This window comes from Galeopterus variegatus, unplaced genomic scaffold (assembly GCF_000696425.1).
Source record: "Galeopterus variegatus unplaced genomic scaffold, G_variegatus-3.0.2 Scaffold1946, whole genome shotgun sequence".
In the NCBI taxonomy this organism is placed as follows: domain Eukaryota; kingdom Metazoa; phylum Chordata; class Mammalia; order Dermoptera; family Cynocephalidae; genus Galeopterus; species Galeopterus variegatus.
This window is the reverse complement of record NW_007728057.1, coordinates 333,805-341,157: the sequence shown is the minus strand read 5'-3', so window position 1 is coordinate 341,157 and position 7,353 is coordinate 333,805.

Genomic DNA, 7,353 nt, shown 5'->3' with positions numbered 1-7,353 from the left:
AAAAAAAAAAAAAAAAGGAAAAAAAAAAAAAAAAGTTCATGTATTATCTTTTAATTTTATTTTTCCATGAACTTTTGAACTTTTTGAAGTACCCTCATATGTGTGTGTGTGTGTATATATATATATATATATATATATATATCTAGGTAGATATATATATATATTTTTATATACCTGTGTGTGTGTGTATGTGTATGTATATATATATATATATATATACACACACACACACACACACACACATACATACATACATATAGAAAGAGAGACGGGTATTTTTTATTTTAAGGAACTGGTTTACACAATTATAGAGGCTGGCAAGTTCAAGGTCTGCAAGGTGGGACGGCAGGCCAGAGATGCAGGGAAGAGTGATATTGTAGGTCAAGTCCAAAGGCAGCCTGCCAGCAGAATGCCCTCTTCCTCAGAGGACACCAGTCTTTACTCTGTTAAGGCCCTTCAACTGATTGGATGAGGCCCACCCACATTTTGGAAGGCAATCACTCAAAGTCTACTGATTTAAATGTTAATCTCATCTAATAAACACCTTCACAGCAACATCCAGACGTGTTTGACCAAATATCTGGGTACCATGGCCTAGCCAAGTTGACACACAAAATTAACCATCACACCATCTCTCAGCTCTACCCTCCTCTGGTTGGCTTCATTCTCCCATGGGCTCTTCCCATAGGATGCTGAGGTGGCCTCCAGTATTCTAAATGTATTCTACCTGGCAGTGCAACCCCAGGGGACAAAGCACACCTCTGTCCCAGTGGTTCCAGCTGAACTCTGAGGATTTATTCTAATTAGCTCACCTTGGGGTATGGCCATCCCTGATTGGCCAGACCAGGGTCACATGTCCACCCATGTAGCCAGTGCCTGGAGTCAGCCCCACCAGCACCACATGGACTAAGTAAAGGGGGAGGGTGATTCCAAAAGGAAAATGGGGGTGCTGTTACAGTAAAGGGGAAATGGATCTGGGCAGGCACAAAGGGGTGCCCATTAATCACCCCTGTCCCTAGAAGCTCCCTTTCTTCCTCCTTTCCATCTGTTCTTCCCTTTTCCTCTCCCTGTGCCCTACCCTGGGAGGAGCCTGTGGCTCAGGATGATGGGGTCTAACTCCCTGCATGTGTGGAACCTTCACTGACTCCCACCTGCAAGGGCTGGCTGCTCGGCCACCACTTGGGAATGAGAAATGGGGAAGTGAGAGGGTCTGCTATGACCACAGGGCTAAGATACAGGGGTTCCAACACTTGTTCCCCAAATGTCCTGAGAAGTGAGAACTGAAATCTGACTAGGACATATCCCTTAATCTCTGTCTTAGTTTCTTCAACTATAAAAGGGATATAAATAGAACCCACTTCACAGAATTGTTAGGATCAAAAGAAACACAGATAAAGGGCTTAGAAACAGTTCTTGGCTCTCAAATTAATATCACTTTTTAAAAATCTGGGACAGATGCTGTAGAAAGAGCAGCTTGGGGCCCATTTCACCCCCAAGGGTAGAGCCTGCCAAAGTTGGGCTCTGAGGCAAAGGATGTTCTTTACCCTGCCTCTGTGCCCCCCATGCTCACACTCACAGCAACTGTGGGGACACTCTCCCCTCTCCACGCCTTAAGTACAGAAAGTCCTCCATGCATCTTCCTTTTCTCTAGGGGAGCAACCCTTGCTCACCCAACAGGCCAGCAGCTGAGTGTGCGCACACACCCATGCACAGGTTAGGTTTTTAATATTCATCTTTATTCATTTTATCCAGAATTTACACACAACATAGAACAGAGACCGATTTCTTGCCAATTACTTTACAGTAAACTATAGGTGCATCAGCCCCTCTTGCCCCAGACCTTACCCCGATGATGAAAGCCAAATGGAAAAAATCTCCTGCGTGAGTGGCGGTGTCCATTCTCATCCTAACCTTGGGGACTTAACCTTGGGACCCAGTGCTGGCTCTAACTCTTTGGCCCCTATGGGAAGTAGAGAAGTTATATTATCTTTTGTGTGTGTGTGTTGTAAAGTACACATAACATAAAACTTACTACCTTACGCATTTTGAGTGTACAGTTCAGTGGCATTAAGTGCATTCACGTTGTTGTACAATCATCAGCACTATCCATCACCAAGAACTTTTTTCATCTTGCAAAACTGAAACTCCGTACCCCTTAAACAGTAACTCCCCATTCCCCTCTCCCCCAGCCCCTGGCAGCCACCATCCTACTTTCAGTCTCTATGAATCTTACTACTCTAGGTATCTCATATGAGTGGAATCATATACTATTTGTGTTTTTGTGACTGGCTTATTTCACTTAGCATAAAGTCCTCAAGGTTCATGCATATTGTGGTATGTATCAGGATTTCTTTCCTTTTGGAGGCTTAATAATATTCCATTGAATGTATATACCACATTTTGTTTAATCAATCCATCCTTCAATGGACACTTGGATTGCTTCCACCTTTTGACTATTGTGAATAATGCTGCTATTAACATAGGTATGCAAATACCTCTTCAAGATTCTGCTTTCAATTCTTTTGGTATATACAAAGAAGTAGAATTGCTATATATGTTTTATTATCCTTTTGGAATAGAACCATTAACTAAACAAATAGCTATGGATCTAATTCTTGTGCTGTGTGAAGGACAAAAGCCTTCCAGGTAAAGTGAAAGCAAAATTTTCTTATCTTTATGGCACATATATTTCCAAGTCTCAAGAGGCTAGGGCTTTTTACAGGAGCACTGAGAAATCCAAGGAAGTTTGATTTCCCCACAGTCCATGTACACATGTGAAGTGTGCTTGTCTCGTGTTGGCAGATAATGGCAGGCTCTCGGTGAGTATCCCTGGCAAGCAGTGAAGGCAGCCATCTCAGAGGAAGCAGAGTTTCTCCCTCTCTGCCTATGTGAACCACTCTGGCCACAGACTCCTCATGGGTCAAGGGTGATCTTGAGACCGGTGAGCCAGCTCAGACTCTACTGTTCAGGCTTCATCACTCATCTGAGAGGTACCATGGAGCAAAATTCTACTTGATGTGGCTCTAAACATCCAACACAGTTCAATAGCCACCCACCCAGCAGCCACCTCAGGCCCGCAATTCTTAACTCAGAGTCACGGATGGATTCAGGGATGGTTTATAAATCCTAGCATTTGGAGAAGTCCTAAGCTTTTTATCAGATTTTCAAAAGTGTCTCTAACCCAAAAGAAGGTTAAATCCACTCTGGTAAAAGGGTGATGATTAAAACTAGCAAAAACCTTAATAGCACGGTGTTGGGAACTCCCAAAAATTTAACAGTGAGCTCCTTAGTTGCAGGTCCTGTTTTCACTGCTGTCTCCAACAATTTGTAGGGTGCCTAACACAGAGTAGTTGCTCAAATAAATATATGTCAATAAATGAATAAAGAATAGTCTGTCAAAAACAGACAAAGAAAATGCATCTGTAATGACGTAAGTCAATGAAAAAGTAGAATCCAATTTATAGACATCTATTTTTCACTTAGCTAAGCACACAGCTGTTATGTCTATGGGTAAACACTATTACTGACTGAGTCATTCATTCACTCTTCCACTCATTCATTCATCCATTTAACAAATGTTTGATAAGATTATTTAACTCTGCGCCAGAGCCAAAGCTACAGAAAACTCAGTCTCAGTCCTCAGTCCGCTCCTGGCCCAGTGCAGCAGACAGACCCGTAAATGAGTCAATATAATTCTGAGTGGTAAAGGCAGTGACAGGGACTGGACACAGTGCTGGGGCACCCAGGGGAGGGACCTCGAAATCTGCCACTTTGGGGGCGTGTCAGGGAAGGCTTCGCTAAGAAGTGACATTTGAGCCCAGTGTTGAAAGCTGAGAAGCAGGATATCATCTGGCCAGGGGCGTTGCGGGGGCTGTTCCTGCAGAGGGAACAGCACAGCCTCTGAGAAGCCCTGTTTTTAGCTTCCATTGCTGGGTGCTTGGGCACACATACCAGGTGCTTCCTAAATGTGAATTGTCAAATGAATGGTGGCCACCTGCAGGGGTGGAATCTATGTGGGGAACTCCTTAGCTGGCAATTGCAGAGCACTAGCAATCCAGCCCTCCCCTCCACACCTTATTTCCCATGACTCCCCTCAGTGTACCTCATCCCAGCAGGACTCATTAGTTCACTCACTGCATCTGGAAAATACTATCCCAGCCTTCCTTACATGCTGGCATTCCCTTCCCCTGGAGGACAGTCTTCCCTTCTTCACCTGCACAGACTGGGCCAACCCTCAAGGCCACATTTTCTCCTAAAGCTCCCAGCGGCTACCTCTGCAAACCCAGTCAACTTTTTGTGGTTGTTGTTGATGTATGTTTATCTTGTTTTCCCAGCCAGAATGTAAGCCCCTGAGGGCAGGGAACAGCTTTTATTCTTTATCAGGAGACAACAGTGGTACAGAGCAGTGGTTCTCAAATTTTAGCATACATCAGAACCACCTGGAGGACTTGTAAAACAGATGTGTGGACTCCACCCCCTGAGTTTTAGATTTAATAGGTCTGGGGCTGGCCTGAGAATTTGCATTTCTAAGAAATTCCCAGGTGATGCTGCTAATCTGGAGGACCACACTTTTTGAGAACCACTGGTACCAAAAAGCACATGGGTTCCCAATCCAGCTGAACTTGGATTCCAATCTAGCCTCTGCATCTTACTGGGCTGCAGGAGCTAGGGCAAATCCCTTAGCCTCTCTGGGCCTCAGTTTCCTAAAAGCACAATAATACTCACTCTGCAGTCACAGAGACACCCAGCTGACACACAGCAGGTGCTTAATAAATGCCTGAAGGTCATCTCTGGAGATGGGGAAGCACCAGAAACCCAGCACCTCCCTTAGAGGCCTGTGTAGCTCTGTTACAGACATGAATGATTCCATGGGACACACGCTGCTCCATATCTGCTTTCCATGTCAGTATGCATAACCCTACTTTGGTCTCCGTACTTGCCCCACAGTATCCCACATTATGGACAATACCAAGTTCTTTTGTTCGTTTGTTTTAACCAGCTCCCTACTGATGAGCATTTGGGTTGATTCCAAGATTACACCCCATGCTACAGAGGAAGTCCTTTCATGCCTCCTTATGCACCTGACTCCTCACTTGTCAAAGTAACTGCTGTGCCCACATGGTGGACAGTGTGGTGCATATCCTGACTGTAGAGCTAGGTGCAGGGAAGGGTGGAATTTGCCCACAGTCACACAGTAAGTTTGTGTTAGAGATGGCAAGCACAGGTTCCCAAGACTCCAAACCTAACACTCTCCTTGACCCAGGTGATGCTCCCTTAATAGTCCTTTATGCTGGATCCAGCTTGGGTGGGACTGGACTTTTTGTTTATTCTAAATGGCCCAGAAAAGGCAAGTGTGTGGGTTGTGCCAGGCACTGTGTGGCAAAGGAGAGATCATTGACCAAAGGGCTGCCATGTGTGGTCACCCAGGGGATGAAGTAGCTTGGACCATCTCCTCAGCTTACAAAGCACACTCAGTCCATACCCATGATCTCATTTTAGTTTTCTGGTGTCCATATTAGTATCTTTTCTCTTTAGAAATGAGGAAAGAAGTGCAGAATGGTGACTTGTCCAAAATCACACAACTAGTAGTGGTAGAGTTGGGAATGGGAAACCCGTTCTTTAAAAGTAAATATATTATTACTACTAAAAAGAAAGATAGCATTGCTGAAAGTGTGAAAACTGAAATTATAACTACAAAAGCAAAATAACATTGCAGAAAGTATTCTTAAAAACTTGGAACAACAACAATAAAAAACTAAAAGAAAAAATCTTGCTGGGTGACTATGGGCATGTCCTCTCGTCTCTCTGAACCTCAGATACCTCATTTATAAAGAAAAGGAGTGATAAGAACAACCACAGCAACAGTGGCTAATAAATACCGAGCACCTCCCTAACCCATTTCCAAGTCTGAGCTTCTCCTGCAGGCTTTCATTCAAACATACATATTTAAAATGGCTATAATCATAGAAAACACACAATTTCATTTCCTGCTTTTCATCTGACATTATCTCATTAGCTTTGTCCATGTGGCTACATGGACTCAGCTATCACCATTCCAGTGGCGGCATTTTCCCAGGTTAATTAACTTCCGTCCCTGTTGCTGGACATTTACTGCCACCAAGTTTTCACAATTTTCACTGATGCTGCAGGAAACATCTTCCGACTTCAGAGAGATTTTCTGTTAGTCTGAGGTGTTCCGGCCCTGAGCCCCAACCCTCCCCAGGCCACCTGCTCTCTGCCCCAGAGCCTGCCCCCCTCCCTCCCCCCAGGGCCTGGGCAGAGTGGAGCTTTGCCTGACAAAATGCTGAAAAGGCTCAGGGGCCTCACAGCAGTCTCAGTACAGGCTCAGAGAAGCTTGTGGGGAAAAGGGATGGAGGGGTCTTCCCTTGGTATTCCCCTGACCCTCCCTGAGGACATGTGCGTTTATACTCCATACACCTAAGTCAGGAAGTTCTTCCAAAATCTAACCTAAAAAATCTCATTTTCTCTTCTTTCTATATATGATATAAGCTTTTGGGGGGCCATAGTCCCCTAAGAATCTCTCCAGAAAGTATAGGAAGGTATAACATTGTCTTTACAATTTCACCATGTCCTTACCCATTAAGTATATCCCAGGTCAGGTTAAGAATTTCAGTCCCTCCTCACTGTTTTTCTCATCCCTCTGGCAGACACACTCCTAAAGTGCCTCTTTTTTAGCTTGGGACTGGCCCCGACTCTACCCACTGGCCTGCCACTCGCTGTAAGGCTGTAATGTATTAGAAGCACGTGTAAAGAAGTTGAGGGTGGGATGGGGGGTCTGAGGAGCTGGGTTCAAGCTACACTTCCCCACTTGCTGGCAGTGAGACCTTGGGTCAGTCACATAACCTCCCTAAACATCGGTTTCTTCACCAAAAAACTGTTAGAGATTGTAACCTGTAATTAGCAGCAGTGTTGGGAGACCCCGGTGTGTGAAAGCGATGGAGAAGATGTACAGTACCTATTAGCTCCCCGCGCCTGGGACCACTTTGGAAAACTTCCAAACGCCCCCCCAAGGTAACGTTCTCCACCGCTTTTGTCATTCACATGAGGTGGCCTTGCGCCCCTCTGCCCCCACTGGGACCCTCCACTCACACTACATCCATCTGCGCCATGCCCGGGTGAGTTCACGCTGGCGACCCCGAAGCCGCCCACGCTGGGCCTCCTCCCCATCTCCGCGACGAAGGCCACCCTGCGACCCAGACTCGAGCCCACCCACTCGTCCTGCTGTCCCCTCTCCCCCGGCGCACGCGCGCAGCCGGTCACTCACGAAGCGACCCCCGCACACACCTGGGCGCGCGGGCTGCCACCGCTGGAGCGCCGGCCCGGGCGCGCGCC